Genomic DNA, 17,268 nt, shown 5'->3' with positions numbered 1-17,268 from the left:
AATGTAACCAAGCAGAGGCTGATAGCCAAGTTCAGTACACATGAGGATGCCTTCAACCGGGATCTTGGGTTCATGTCACACTACAGGTGACCCCACTACACTGTCTGTCTGTCTCTCTCTCACACACACACACACACACACACCCTCACACTCACATCCATGCACACACCCTCTCACAGGAATATACTCCATCACACTCACACACACACTCGACCAAACACACACACTCTCACGCACACTCATACTCACATGCATGCTCACACTCTCTCTCTCACTCCCTCACCTGTATGCACAAGCATAGAAAAGTCTATGGGGGTGAATCTGCAAATGCAGAACTGTATTTGCTCAAAAAGTACACAATCAGCAGGCAGTCAATGCAGGCAGTCAAAACATGTAATATTTTATAAATTCCTACTTTGGAAATAGAACCAGTCTGACTCAAGATTGGGATACGGATGGACTCTAACCTCACATCTTTAATACATTGTTTGAGCTGAGATAGAACATGAAACATGACAGCGCCGTACAGGTCCTGTGGCCCTCAATGTTGTGCTGACCTATGGAAACAATCTGAAGCCCATCTAACCTACACTGTTCCATTCTTGCCCATATGCCTATCCAATGACTATTTAAATGCTCTTAAACGTGGCGAATCTACTAATTTGCAGGCAGTGCCTTCCATGCCCCCATTACTCTCTGAGTAAAGAAACTACCTCTGACATCTGTCCTATATCTATCACCCCTCAATTTAAAGCTGTGTCCCCTTGTGCTAGCCATCGCCATCCAAGGAAAAAGGCTCTCACTGTCCAAGTAAAGTAACTCTCTGATTTTCTTTCTGTCTAACTTAAGTCGCCTCTCAACCTTCTTCTCTCTAACGAAAACAGCCTCAAGTCTCTCAGCCTTACCTCGTAAGACCTTCCCTCCATACCAGTCAACATCCTAGCAAATCTCCAAAGCTTCCACATCATTCGTATAATGCAGTGACCAGAACTGTATGCAACACTCTAAATGTGGCTGCACCAGACCTTTGTACAGCTGCAGCATGATCTCATGGTTCTGAAACTCAATCCCTCTACCAATAAAAGCTAACACACTGTATGCCTTCTTAATACCCTAGCAACCTGGGTGGCAACTTTCAAGGATCTATGTACCTAGACACTGAGATCTCTCTGCTCATCTAAACTTCCAAGATTCTTACCATTAGCCCAGTACTCTTCATTCCTATTATTCCTTCCTAAGTGAATCACCTCACACTTTTCCACATTAAATTCCATTTGCCACTTCTCAGCCCAGCTTTGCAGCTTATCTATGTCTCTCTGTAACCTACAACATCCTTCATCACTATTCACAACTCTACATCCACAAATTTACTAATCCTTCCTTCTATGCCCTCATCCAGGTCATTTGTATAAATGACAAACAGCAGTGAACTCAAAACAGATCCTTGCGGTACAGCAGTAGTAACTGAATTCCAGGATGAATATTTCCCATCAACCACCACCGTCTGTCTTCTTTCAGCTAGCTAGTTTCTGATTCAAACCACTAAGTCACCCTCAAGCCCTTGCCTCTGTATTTTGTGCAATAGCCTAAATGGGGAACTTTATCAAACACTTTACTGAAATCCATATACAACACATCAACTGCATGTCACCTTTTTAAATAAAACCTTAAGTTATCTCGAGAATGTGACTTTAAAGAAGTTCTGGGATTTACATATTAATGAACCAAAATCTGCAACCCATTCTAAAAGATGAAAGACTTGACAGCAATGTGGGTCTGTTCAATACCTCATTTCAGTTGCATAACACTGATCTTTTGCTTTAAACTCTGTGTCTTATGATTGTGTCCACAACTACCTGAGGAAGGAGCAGTGCTCCAAATCTAGTATTTCCAAATAAATCTGTCGGACTATAACCTGATGTTGTGTGATTTTTAACTTACAATAAATGAGGCATTTCCAGGATAGTAACTAGTGAAGTGCTGTGGAGATCAATGCTGGCATCACAATTATTTACAACGTGAATTAATGAGTTGGAAGGCAGAAGTGCATATACTTTCCCCAAGTCTGCAGATGGGAAATAAATGGGAAGGTAAGTAGTGAGTCAGTCAGTCCAGAGGATATTCACAAGGCTGATGCTGACGACGGAAGGATTGTCTTAACGTGACAGATTGAGTAGGTGGCGCCTGTATTCATAGGATTTGAGGACAGTAAGAGAAGACCTTATTGAAACAATTCTGAGGGAATTTGACAGGGTAGATGCAGGGGGTTTGTTTCCACTTGTGAGTGAATCTAGGAATAGAGGGCATAACATCAGAGTAATGGGGTCACCCATTTAAAAGAGATGAGGAGGAATTTCTTCTCTGAAGGCATTGAATTTGTGAAATTCTTTATCGCAGAGGATTTTTCAGTTGTGTTGTTAAGTATATTCAAGGCTGAGATAGGCTGATTTTTAAATCAGTGGAACTGAACTCTATTAGATTAGCCGTGATCTTATTAAATGGTCAAGCAGTTTTGCTCGCCAAATGACCTACACTTCTCCTGTGTTTTATGATGCCAAAGTCACTTCATTATAACCTATCCTGCCCCTTTGGCAACACTCTCATTCAAGGTTAGTGCAATTCCACGACTCAACATATACAGAAGAGGTCATAACACCAGGATACCCCAAATTGGGCAAACTTTAAAAGGCCTCCGTGTACCTGGACAAACACTGTCAGTCAGGAGCTGACCTTCACAGTGAATAACTCTTGACCAAAGAAAAGGGGAAAATGGTGTCTTACTTTGTGGATAGGTACCTGGAGATCCTGGTTGTCAGGCTGATGCAGAACAAGGCCACTCCCTTTCCCCCAGGATTGGCAGTGGGGCCATGGCACCAGACCATGCTATGCCTGGACTGATGTTGTCACCCAGGTCAGTGCAGTCTTAGCCAGCTGTGTGAATGTACAGCACAGCAGGAAGAAGGTCAATGACTTTCCTTGCTCTTTCATATTAAGTGCCACCACTTTCTCTCTGATACCTCACACTCACTCTAACTCTGCTGACGCACACACACCACAGGTTTATTCTCAACGACTCTCTCTACTACCAACAGCATTTTCCATTGCTCAGTGTCACCTATACCAACACCACCAACACAACATGCCCAATGCTCTACGTATTCACTCACATGGGACAACGCATCATTTTCTCCTAACCTGCCACAGCCCTAATAGTTGTGCTGCCCACTCTCATCTCACGTCTATCTTCCTTTCTCCCATTCCAGGTGGAAACAATCCACAACAGGGTAAAGAGAGCTAAAACAGATGGCATGATGGGTGAAAGACATGACAAGGCAAGGCAGGGATGCTATGAACATCCAGGTAGGCTGAAGGTGAGTGAGCACTAAGAAAGCAAGTGAATGGTCCTGCAATGCAGCCTGGTGCAGTGTATGAGCTGGGTGCCTGTCCCTGCTTGCAGAGCATCCTTGCAGCTGCATTACAATGCTACTTGCTGACATACTTTGAAGTGCAGCTTTAAAAAGCAGAAGTGTCCTTCAAGTAGATTGGAAAGGTACCATGAGGGTCCTGAGAGGTTCGCAGTGTCAGATGCCAGCATCCGTGGACATGGGGCATGTATGGCTGGTGCCCTGAGATGATGTTGTCAGGAGGAGCAAGTGTTGCATTGAAGTTGCCCCAGGTAACCCACTCTGATTTTCAGGCCAGGAATTGTTGCTGTTTAGTTTAATCACAGCAGGTGGCAGGATAGAAAGCAACTGAAAATGTGTCTTCCTGATGAAGGGCTCATGCCCGAAATGTTGATTCTCCTGTCCCTTGGATGCTGCCTGACCTGCTGCGCTTTTCCAGCAACACATTTTCAGCTCTGATTTCCAGCATCTGCAGTGCTCACTTTCTCCTAGAGGATAGGAAGCAGCCTATTAATGAGGTGAGATTTGCAGTTAATGAGGCTGACAATATACAATAATTCCCATTAATAGGCAACTCGCTGGCAAGAACATTGTTGCATGCCTGGATCTCTGTTGGAAACATCAACAAAATGCTCCCAGCATTGAATAAGGCCTTGCCTGAATTGCTATGTGAATGTGAATCTCCAGGCCCCTCTAAGATTCTCTCCTAGTTGATGCTCAAGTTGAAAACCTGACATTTCTTAACCAAATATTTGGCCAATTGCCAAATGCCTCTGTTAGAATAATCCATTTGCCATGTATGTTAACAAAACACACGTATTAAATTTATGCATCAAAGAAAATACAGTCCAAAGATGTGCGGGTCAGGTGAATTGGCCATGCTAAATTGCCCGTAGTGTTAGGTAAGGGGTATATGTAGGGGTATGGGTGGGTTGCGCTTCGGCGGGTCGGTGTGGGCTTGTTGGGCCGAAGGGCCTGTTTCCACACTGTAAGTAATCTAAAACAAAAGTCAATTTTAAAATAGTCCTGAGTTGAGAGTCTTAAAAAAAACTATTATTTTGACCAGTAAAGTCATCTTTACCTGTGATGTGCAGAATTTGAACAATTGTTTTAGCTATTTATTTCAGTAATTAAAAATGTAACTTCAGATATTATTATTAGAATAATTCATTCTCTCAACTTTATAAGAAACAATTGTGATCACAATCATTAAAATCATTTCCTCAAACCAAGAACATTATCTCCAATAATGAGGTAGCTATACTACCAAGACAGGTTTATTCAGAACATAAAGAGCAACATGATGGTTAGCATTGCATTCCTGCAATTAAAAACATAGCTCAGACTAGCCTTAAGGTTTTTCCTTGTTAAAATGATCCAACAAAAAAAAAGGGAGTTGCAAACAAAATGAGCGTGAGATTACATGTCCCTGAATTATAACACTCAGATAGTGGTCATGAAGTTGAATTAGATGTAAATTATTAATTTTTTTATTCCATGACTTAATACTTGGGACTTTTTTTCAACTAAAACTTGTTTAAATGACCCGGATATTGTGTTTTGGAATGGCTATGGAAGTCATCTGGCGTACAAGCTGGTCAAGCTCCACAGGAGAAATAAAAGGAAAAGTCACCATGGCCCTGTAAGAATACAGGAGAAATTCTCATTAGAAAGAAATGACTGGTGGTGGTTTCATCTGAGGGTCATCATGCCTTGGGTAAGGGGAGGAGTTAGAAGGAGAGTCATTCATGGTAATTTCAGTTGGTGCAGGAATTGAATTTGCACTATTGGAGTCACCCTGCATTGCGAGTTCAGCCAACTAGCTAATTGACCTCATTTTAAAGTTGTCATACTCCCAGAATATAAGGCTCCTTTCTAAATATGCAGAGAGAGGATTGGTGGTGGGTTTAACCTGAAGATCACTACACCTCAGGCAAGGGGCACAGTTGAGAAGGCAAGACATTCCTGGTGTCTTCAGCCAGTGTGGAAATTGGTGTTGTGTGCATCACAAGCCAGCTATCCAGCTAACTGACTCCCAACAGGGAAGTACAGTGTGGATACATAGGCATCATTGTTAAGATACAAACCTGTATTATATCGATTTAACTGAAGTAAACAGCAGACCTTGTGTCAGCAGGAATGGCCAATGACAAAGAAGGTCTACCAACATTATTATGCAAAGAAGGGGCATCTGTTTCAATGGCATCTTGAAAGCTTTGACAATGTATAAACAAAGCCCCCTTGTTAATGTAGGTTGACACAGTTCTGTTCCAACAGACTACTATCATATGATTAAATCTCCACATAGGCAGAACTAATATTATAAACTCGAGGTTGTTACAGAAATGCAGGAACATCAAGAAAGCCTGCACGATGGAATAACTGTTTGGTTAGTCGTTCTCAAGTTTTTTTCAAGTTTGAACCCTATCTCTGTTCTAAGCTGAAATACACCTCAGAGATACGGAATTTAAACTTCAAATTCCATAGCACACACGTTGTAAATGGACTATTGCAGATTAAAAGATATTATTTTCCAGAAGAACAATCAATTTACATTAACCACAACATTATCAGACTTCCAGGCTACTAAATGAATGCCTGAACCTCTGATTGTGTTTTACTAATGGACAATAACGTTTTTAGAAATTCCATCTGCTCCAAACATATAATTTATTTTTTTCCTAGCACACTAATATGCATGGATGTTGTGGGATTCAGGATGGGGGTTATTGTATAATAGTTATACTTCTAATTGAGTGAACATGTTAAATAATAAAACAAACTATTTTACTTGCTATCTCAAGAGAAATGCTTGTTTGTTTCGTACACATAGGAAAAAATTGAATTTGTAAAAGCACATTTTTTAAAAATTCAAACATTGTTATATCAACCTCAGGAATGAAAAGAAGAACAGAGATCTAGATACCCCTCTATACTTCCCAGTTCAGCACTCTTTTGGTCAGCCTGGACTATGTTCTCAATGTTCTGAAAGGAGACTTGAATCAGAATGTGCAGTGAATTGTAATAACATCAGTGAACATACTGTCTGGATCAAGTTATTGAAGTTTACATTCCATGACTTGAATTATCAAATTAAGGTGAAATAATCAAATGGTGAAGAAACTAAGATTATAAATAGTGCATAAAGCCATCCTACTGTCAGTAATATCTTGGGTTATTTTTATCTTCATTGTGTGCATTTCTATGTTGATCTAGTATTAAAGTTATTTTCGATTACCCCGGTGCTAAATCACAGTCAACACTTTGAATTAATAACAGACTGAATCTGTAATAATAACAAACCTTTAATTATGAAGGAACAAAACTGAATAAAATAAAATCATTTCTCCACCACTTAAATAAAATCATTTCTTCCACCACTTCTTCTGATTCCGTAATAGTAACAAACCTTTAATTATGAAGGAACAAACTGAATAAAATAAAATCATTTCTCCACCACTTAAATAAAATCATTTCTTCCACCATTTCTTCTGATTGAGTTTGGGAGCTTGCAGTGCAGAGAATTGAGACTTATGATTAGTATTTTAGGACCAGCAACTCATTCCCCAACAACCTTTGATAGAGAACTCCACCGTCATCAAACATCACAGCCTACTTAGCTGGCCGAGACATTGCAAGAAATTGGAACTGTGTTGAATTGAACTGAACGCAATCGCATTGAAATTGGGATTGAAAATCAAACCTTCAAAGCTGTAGTAACCGTACATGTAGTAAGTTCCTCTAACTGTTTCTCTAGTTATAAATCTGCAGATGAAGGCAACTTGTGATGCGCCCTGAATAAAACCAATTCTTTGAGTGGAATGACCACAAATGTTTATGTGCGACATGGTTTATTGTGGAGTGAAATAGTGCCTTTGCCTTCATTTGCCTTATGTGAATCTTGGGGAATTTTAAAATCTTTTCCACTCTTTATAGGACAATGGAGAAAGGGCAGGAGACTTGGAAATCTCTGTCAATGAGCCGAATGAATTGCCTCCTACAGACTGACGCTTCCATTTCATTCTTCTAAAGCTCACCCGTTTGCCGGATCACTGATGTCCCAGTCAGCCTTTTATTATGTATTGTATTAAAAAGCACTAAATCAAAAAGAAACAAGAGATATTATATTTGAAGAGAGTTTATTGCAAAAACAGTGCATCCCATTTTTTTGGCGAAATTCTGCAGTAATTAATTTTCCAAAGTTGGAATTGAAATCCATTTAACCAGAGCTTTTTCAATTAAAATGTGTCTGAAAATGGGGCTATGTGAAAGTTGACTTACATATCATTAGTTTAATGATTAAATCACTAAACTTGATATAAATAATCATAATCAGCAAGTGTATATTTTATCTTCAGTGGAGACAGGTAAATCGATAGATATAAAAGCAAGCCATTGTTTTTGCTCCATGGCTTCACCTCTCCTTTTCTCTAAAATCAGTCCAGCCCCACCATGTGCCGACATACCTGCATTACTCAAATCTGATCGCTTGTCTACACCGATTTTAATTTCTCCACCATTGGTGGCCTTTCCTTCAGCTGCTTGAGCATTAAGCTCTAGAATTTCTTTCCTGCACCTCTCCAGCTCTTTATCTCACTTTTCTCTTTTCTGCTACTCCTCTAAATGTACCTCTGACAAAGGATTTGGTCATCTCCTTAAGCGGCTCAGTCATGCTTTGCTTTACAACGCTGCCATGAAAGTCATGGAACTTCTCTTTTATTATGTTTAAGATGCTATATGAGTTGTTGTTCTTGATTTTTACTTTCACTAAAATGGCTGTTTTTGTTGGAGTCAATCAAAAGTCGATTCTTGTAAACAATCTGATTTATCGTGTCAATCATACATAACCTTTTCTCTGGATCCAAATTGAACAACCTTATTTAGAATCCTTGCCTAATATATTCCTGAGCCCACAGCTTTAAGGTGCATCTATGCGCAGGTTGTCCTGACGATAGGATTTCCACCTTGATTCTCTGGAGGGAAACAATGCTAGCCTCTGCACTCTGCATCTTCCACGCTTGCTGAAATTTAGCGAAGAGGGAGTGTTTAGCTGTGCCAGTTTTGCAAGTTTAATGAGGATAATTGGTGCTCTGAATGAATGAATGTGTGTAAATTTGATGATTCATGAAGTTGTTGCTTGTTTAATAAATGAGTCTAGTGTTTGTTTTTAATGCCTTCATGTGAATTTTATTATTGACAACATATGGTATTTTCAGTTTGGCTGACGAGAAAATTAACTCAGTTGTGGAAAAATTGTTACTAAGATTTTACTAAGTAGCTTCACAGATTATCTTATTGTTCACCAAAGAAATGATAAAAACAAAAACTGAGCTCTTGATTTCCATTGAGTCTGCTGAACATTGCTAATTCTTACAAGGTGCTCTTCATAGTATTTAGAGATAATTCTTTGTACATTCTCCAATTCTATCACTTCTTGATTAGAAAGCCAAGGATTAGTGTTTGGATTTTTTTATTTGTTAGTGACTCATGAACATCATTAGCTAGGTCAACATTCATTGCCCATCCCTCATTGCCCAGAGGGCAGTTAAGAAGCAATCACATTGCTGTGTCACATATAAGCCAGACAACATAATGATGGTTGATTTATTTTCCTAAAGGGCATCAGTGAACCAAACAGATTTTCATAACAATTGATGGTGGTTACATAGTAACCAGATTTTTATTGAATTAAAATTGCCACCATCTGCAATGGTGAGATTTGAACCTATGCCCCCAGGCCATTAACTTGGGATTGTGGATTACTAGTTTATTGACATTACCACTTCACCACCACCTTCTCTCAAAATTCCTTTGGCAGTTTCTTTTCAACTGTTCCCTCCGCCAGACCTGTAAGACTCTACTTAAATACAGTCATTTTGACCAAGCATTTGATCACCGCGTGGCCAAGGGTCAAATTTTAATTTGATTACATTCCTTTGAAGCTAATGACATTTTAGTACTCAAGGCATTGATGTATACAGATTGTCTTGGTATAAAGCTTTCAGAGTCCAATAGATAGTGTGATGTAGGAGATTGTTTCAGTTGCATAGTTATTAGCCTCTCTATAAAATGGTCCCTTAATCCACTTATATTAATTGAATCTAAATATACAATAAATGATTATTTTTAATCTATTTCCTTGTAGGATATGAGCTTCATTGGCAAGGCCAGCATTTATTAACCACCTCTAATTATCTTTCAAATGTGATGGTGAGTTGGTTTCTTGAACCACTGCAATCAAATGTTGTATGTACGACCCGCAGTGCTGTGAGGAAGGGAGTTCCTGGAATAGTAATAAATTTCCTAAGCAAGATGTTGTAGGACTTGAAAGGAACCTGCAGGTACCTGTTTTCCTTGTGTTTCTAGTTGGTCAAGGTTGACTTTGAAAAGTGATGTTGATGAAGGCTTGGTGGGTTGCTGCAGGGCGTCCTGAAAATGATCCAAACATCAGCTACATCATATTCACTGTGAATGTTTAAAGGTTGTAGAGGAGTTGATTTTTCTTCCCCCACAACTCAGATCATCTGAAAATGTTTCAGCTTACCAAAGCTATGAGTTCACATAATCAGAAATCTGAAATTGCTCTCTTGCTTCATTTGGCATCATAGCAGAATATTCAAAATTCAAATCCATAAATGTGTTTTATCGTACATAATTCCCAACCACATCCACGGAAGGCTGATCAATTAAATACATAGAAATTGTAATATGTAATTTGTATTATTCTTTCTTCATTGCAAATCCTTACAACAATAAGTTCACTTTCACTGTTCTGTGAAGCATTTACAAATACAAGCTCATTAAAGCACATTTACACAGTTCTGCATAAAATCTGTGTGGTATTTAATGGAAATAAATAATGCCCAATCACAAGTCATACTCTGAAGTTTTAACAGGATTTTTCCATTTGTCCTGAAATTCCATCCATGGCACAGTCTGCACTCCAAAAAAAAGGATTAATTTATTGCCTTGCACTTTAGGTTAAAAAAATCAAGCAATTTTCTTAAGAGTAAATGTCAGACTTGATGGGAATGACATTTGGGGTGAGGGACAACCTAATATGAATAATCATGACTGCATTCCTTAAATAGCAGCAACAAGGAAAAGAAGACAAGTAACATTCTGTGATGGTCCAATTTTCAGTTGTTTTTTCCAGTACCTGGAACTTTGGAGCAGGTTTCATGGAAGTAGTGGTGAATGTACCACTGGAATGTTCCAATAGCAGGGTGTGGAAACAAGTTGTCTTTTCAACATATTAAAACTGAAGCACCAATTTGAGATGGCTTGATGCCAATTCTTGTTTGTCAATGCTTCTGTGAAATCTTTGACTATTTTACTACAAAGTTGTTGCTTATATGCAAGCTGTTGCATTGGGTACCACCTGTTTTGCTAGAAACTCATGCAGCACTATTGGTGTTGCATTGAAGTTAGGTGCTTGCATGTTTCAGGTGGGAGCCAGGGCCTTACTAATTTTGGAAATGGAGGGATGCACAAGAGAATGAAATCAGAGGAAAGTAGCACTCTTGGGTCGTGGAGTGGGTCAAAGTTGTGGGGCTGGGTGATAGCTCTTATGTCTGGTATCAAATATTTCATATACCTTTAGGGGACAGGCTCATGATATTATCATCATCATGTCACAGCATGAGACGTAATTGCAAAAGCTCTGTCTCCCTCTTACTGAGCTCTGTTCTCTTGAAACATGGCTTCATGATGGGAGCATACTACAGTAATTCTGATTTGCTTAGATTGAGCCCAGACATAGAAGCGTTTGTGATTGTAATGTTGATGTCAGGTGCTGGAATAAAAGTTTATTGAGCTCTTTAACATGATGTGGCCCATGTCTCATCCTTATGGTACAGGAATTAACATAAGTATTGCATAAATATTGATTATAGCAGATGATTAATATATCATGCCTCATCACATCTTGGTTCATATCATGTTAAAAGTATTAAGGAGTTTAAAAAGATAGGGAGGCCAGATTACAAAGTATTTGAAAGCCCCATAAAAATATTTCTATGACCAGTCCATCACATCCTGGCTGCCCCCTTAAATTAGAAATTCCTTGACAGTCTCTGTTGGGGAGTTATTTGACATTCCCCTCCAATCACTGAAATGTCAGTCAGCATAGATGCATTTCAGTGTAAGTTAGATAAGTTCCAAGAGACAAATAGGAATGCACGGACATGCTGATAGAATTAGATGACATACATATGGAGAATAAATACCAACAGACTAGTACAGCCAAAGGTTTCTGTGCGATATAGTTCTACGTATGTAGTAATCTTACCCATGTCCAAATCACTAAAAGAATTATTACTAGCAGAAAGTTAAGGGTTATTTCTGCCCATCTTCCTAACTAGGATAAAAGAGGACAAATAAAGAAAAAGGGAACAATATAGAAGACCTTCAAGTGAATTATGACTGCATAATCTAAAGCATAAAAATCTCCTGGATGGTCAAGAGTCTTCTGAAATATTAGAGTTAAATCTGATGTTTGACATGCTAACAACACAATATACATCATCACAGGCCGTGATGCAGTTCCGCACAGTATAATCATGATCTTGCTCTTACATTCAGACCTGAAGGCCAAGTGAAACCATTGAAAGATAATTCTTCAAGAACATTTTTAATACATTCCTTACCACAGCGGACTCTGCAAATATTATTTAGCAGCACTAGAAGACCAGTGGACTTCAAAACCACATCTTGCAGAGAACCAATATTCTCTTTAACAATCCCACCTATTCATGTGCTGAATTTTCCTTGATCACTGCAGTTAGCCTCTATGTTGCTGCCATTGATCCTGATGGGATCATAGTCAATTGTTCTGTGTTTGATTACAAGCATTTGTTGGCTGATCCATGTTCACTGTGCTCCATTGGTTGAAGCTGGGAATCGACTTGGGGAAAGTAAACAAACCTTAGAAAGAACTAAAAGCCAGAACAGGTATTCCAAAGCACTTTGAGGTATTCTAAAGCACTTTGAGTCTAATCAGTTATGCATATATTTGCATAGATCAAGGTATAAAACATACAATATATCTTACATGACTAATGATGCTCTGACCCAGAAAAGCAAGTTAGGTTTCATGGTGGAGTAACCAGAAGCCACTTTCTGGCAGGAAGAAGATTGCACATTAACCACAGAGCACATATAGAGAGGAAAGACTTCTATTTATGTAGTTTCTTTCACAACCTCAGGATCTTCCAAACACTCAGCAGGCATTGCAAGCACATTTGAGATATAGGACTGAATTCAATGGCTGTGGGAGTTGGTCTGACCTCTAGCTGAAATGTTATTAAGAAGTGCTGGGCCATTTCTGGGAGCCCCAGTAGGATAAAATTCCAAGAAAAAAAGCATTTACTTGTCCTTTCCCTGGCTGTTCAGGATGAAAACCGTGACTTCAAGACCTGCCGCACAGTCAGATAGCTGATGACCCTTCAAACCCAACAGTGCTACTGGGAGCACAGTTTAAAAGGCTCAGGAGTACAATGTAGGTTTACAGGAATGATACCTCGACTTTTGTTTCAATTCTCTTCTGAAACGTGGGGGTCGCTGGCTGGCTAGCATTTATTGCCCATGCCTAGATGCTCTTGTGCTAGCCTTTTGACCTGCTGCAGTTTATGGTAGACTCATAACATCCTTTGGGAGGCAATGCCAGGATTTTGACCCTATGACAGTGAAAGAACGACAATATATTTCCAAGTCAGGATGTTGAGTGAGAAGAATTTGCAGGTATTGGTGTTCCCATGTATTTGTTGCCTTGTCCTTCTCAATGGAAGTGGTCACAGGCTTGGCAGTCACTGACAATGGATCTTTGGTGAATTTCTGCAGTACACCTTGTAGACAATACACTCTGCTACGACTGAGCATTGGTAATGGTAGATACCAGTGCATGTGGTGCCAAGTGGTTTGCTTTAGTTCTCGAGTGTTGTTAGAGGTGAAACCATCCAGGCAAGGGGAGTATTCCAACTCATCCTGATACACGCCTTGTAGATGATGGGCAGATTTGGAGAGTCAGAAGGTGACTTACCCATTCAGTTTTCCTAGCCTCTGACCTGCTTTTGTAGCCCCTGTGTTTATGTGGTGAGTCTAGTTCAGTTTCTGATCAATGCAACCTTGATGTCTAGAGCAGTCGCTCTGACCTCACCTCTGGAATTCAGCTCTTTTGTTCATGTTTAAATCAAGGCTGTAATGAGGCCAGGAGCTGAATTGCCCTGATGGAATCCAAGCTGGGCATCACTGAACAGGTAATTGCTGAGCAGATGTTGCTTGTTAGCATTATTGATGACACCTTCCATCACTTTACTGATAATTGAGAGTAGACCGATAGATAGGTAATTGGCTGGGATGAATTTGACCTGCTTTTTGTGACATGACATACATGGGCTATGTTCTACATCGTGGAGTGAATGCCAGTGTTTAACTGTGCTGGAACAGCTTGGCTAGGCACGTTTTGGAGCACAGATCTTCAGTACTATAACTGGAATGTTGTCAAGACCTAGAACCTTTGCACTATCCATCAACCGATCTAAATATCACATCAAGGGAATCAAATTGACTGATGACTAGTATCTGTGATGCTGGAGACCTTTGGGGGAGGCCAAGATGAATTATCCACTGGGCCCTTCTAGCTGAAGATTGTTGTGAATGTTTCAATTTTGCCTTTTACACTGATGTGCAGTGCTCTTCTATCATTGAAGATGGACATATTTGTGGAGCCACAGAGTTGTTTAATTGTCCAGCACCATTCATGGTTGGATGTGGCAGGACTGCAGAGCCTAGAACTGATCCTTTGCAGAATCATTTAACGCTGTCTATCACTTGCTACTTATTCTGTTTAGCATGCAAGTCATCCTGTTTCATAGCTTCACCATGGTAATAGCTCATCTTCAAGTATGCTGCTCCTGACATGCCCTCCTGCACCCTCCATTGAACCGGGGTTGATTCCTTGGCTTGTTGATCAGGCTTGAGTGAAGCATATGCCAGGCCATGAGATTACAGATTGTGCTGGAGTACAATTCTGATGCTGCTGATGGTCCACAGTGCCACATGGATGCCCAGTTTTGGAGTTGCTAGATCTGTTTGAAGTTTGTCCCATTTAGCATGGTGATTGTGCCACACAGCATGATGGAGGGTAGCTTAATGCGAAAGCGAGACCTTGACTTCACAAGGACAGTGAGGTGGTCACTCTTACCAATTCTGTCATGGACAGATTAATCTATAGCTGGTAGATTGATATAGATGAGGCCAAGTATGTTTTTCCTCGTTGTTGGTTCTCTCATCACCTGCCGCAGACCCAGTCTCACAGGGACCTGACCTTTCGGACCTGACCAACTCGATCAGTAGTACTGCTGCTGAGCCAGCCTTGGTGGTAGACATTGAAATCCTCCACCTCTAGTACATTTTGCACCCTTGCCACCTTCATATTTTCTACCTGGAAGAGTACTGATTCGTCAGCTGAGGAAGGACTGTATGTGGTAATCAGCAGAAAGTTTCCTTGCCCATGTTTAATCTGATACCACGAGACTACATGGGGTTCAGAGTCAATGTTAAGGACTTCCAGAGCAACTCCCTCTGACTATATACCATTGAACCACCAGGACATACCCAGGGATGATGATAGTGGTGTTTGGGATATTGTCCATAAGGTATGATTCCATGAATATGACCTGTCAGGCTGTTACTTGACTAGTCTGTGAGACAGTTCTCCCCATTTTGGCACAAGTCCCCAGATGCTCAGAAGGAGGAATTTGCAGAGCCGACAGGTTTGATTGTGTGATTGTCTTTTCTGGTGGGTACGTCAATGTCAGGTGGTCCATCAAGTTTCTCTTGTTAGTTGAGACTTTGAAGCAATGTTCAGGGGCTATGTTAGGAAGAGAGATTATACTAATTGTCTAGAATTTAGAAGGTTCAGAGACAATCAGATTGGAGGCTTAAGATATTAACAGGAAATGACAGGGCAGATAAAGATAAACTATTTTCACTTGCTGGAAATTTTAGAACTAGCATAGTCTAAAAATTAGTGTCAGATTATTCAGGAGAGATGTTAGGAAGCACTTCAATATACAAAGGCTGGTAGAGCTTTGGTAGTCTCTTCCACAAAAGGTACTTGACACTAGACCAGTTGTGAATTTTAAATCTGAAATAGATAAATATTTAACAGACGAAAACAGAAATTGTTGGAAAACACTAGCAGATCTGGCAGCATCTGTAGAGAGAAAGCAGAGTTAACGTTTCAGGTTCAGTGACCCTTCTTCAGAATTGATGATCAGAATGGATAGATAAAAGTTTGTTAAGCAAAGCTACTAAGAAATATGGCCCAAAGGCAGGTATATGGAGTGAAGCAGAATGGTCTCATTGAATGGCAGAACTGGCCCAAGAGGCTGAATGGCCTTCTCCTGTTCTTATGTTCTTGAAGCCTCGTAAGTGGAATGGCCTCATGGCATGTAGTCTACTCTCTGTCGCATCTCCAACCAGGCTGAGGTAGTTCCAGAGGAGAGACAGCAGAAGCAAGTGAAATATTGCAGACAAATTTTTGCATCATGTTTCAACCAGAAAGGGGTCTAGGCCGTGAGGTGTTGGTGATGGTGGTAGGAGGAATAATAGTGCAGGGTAATGCAAAGTTGATTAGATTGCATGTGTTAGTTAGAATTTCTTGTCTGGTTCTTTACCTTGGGGAATTGTAGTGACTAAGGAGCATTTCATAGGTGTTGACATTGCACCTGTAATAGTACTGGAGACATGAATCCATTTGCTTGAAATCCAAAGGTGTTCGCCCACTTAGTTTAAAGTAATTCCCCACTGCAATTTCAACCCAATAAGAGTTTTCTATCCCCAAATGCAGATTATATCTTCCTTAAGCTCCAGAAGATAAAGTAATAGAGGATCTCTGGCAGTGTAAGTTGAATATCGGCCTTACCAGAGTAGTGCATATTGTTCAAAGTGCTTCAGCAGGTGTGGTTTTGATGAGCCAAGTAACAATTCTTTCGATTTAATACCCCCATCTTATGAATTTGTCAGTGTGAACTTCAATCCACCAAGTTTTGCATTAATATATTCCCCTGCAATTTGTTTATTTGTTTATTTATTTTGCCATCCCTTCCAGATTTCACTCTCTACTTATTTCAAGTATCCAGTGTTTGCTTTGGAAATGAGAAAGACGACAGAGTTTTTCTGTGTTGGTGGGGTTTAAGAAGAATCTTTGTAGTTAATGGTGTCACCTTCTTAAATTGCTTATGACAACATGCTACAGGCAATTGCTGTAGCACTTGAGGCCCCAGCTGTTTCCATCCGGTCTTCATTTCTCAATGACCGCTCTCCTTTATCAGGGAGCTTTGCTGAAAGCAGCTCAGTCCACTTGAGCTCACCACGAGGTAATTACAAGCTGAAGGCCCTGTATTGCCCAGCTGCAGGAGAGGACAATGTTTACTTGTCTCTTTCCTTCTCCCAGAAGATTGTTTGTCTGGATCCAGGTGTTGCTGACTGCCGTATGCCAAGTTGCTATCACCAAGCCAGGAAATTGGAAATGATTTAGTTTATTTTAATTCCTGCACTGTTTAAGGCAAAAAAGATTTGTGAGAAGGAAACTGGTTGAGTGCAACATTACTTTATTCTTTCAAGAATAAATACAGACTTCTTTATCTATAGTTACGCTCCACAATGTTCTGATAGGGCTGATTCTAACGTCTAACGAGCTAAGACAGAATAAACTGTACAAGTGATGATTTCAGAATCTGTAATTCTACAGGAAACATAATGCTTTTTTTGTCTATTTGGAGTCAAATCTATTTAGTCTTGCAAAGTAATACAGCTGGAACTCTCAAGGACTTTCTTGTAAGCACTCTATTTACAGCTT

This window comes from Hemiscyllium ocellatum, chromosome 4 (assembly GCF_020745735.1).
Source record: "Hemiscyllium ocellatum isolate sHemOce1 chromosome 4, sHemOce1.pat.X.cur, whole genome shotgun sequence".
Lineage (NCBI taxonomy): Eukaryota > Metazoa > Chordata > Chondrichthyes > Orectolobiformes > Hemiscylliidae > Hemiscyllium > Hemiscyllium ocellatum.
The sequence above is the reverse complement of the archived record's forward strand: the minus strand, read 5'-3'. Positions refer to the sequence as shown.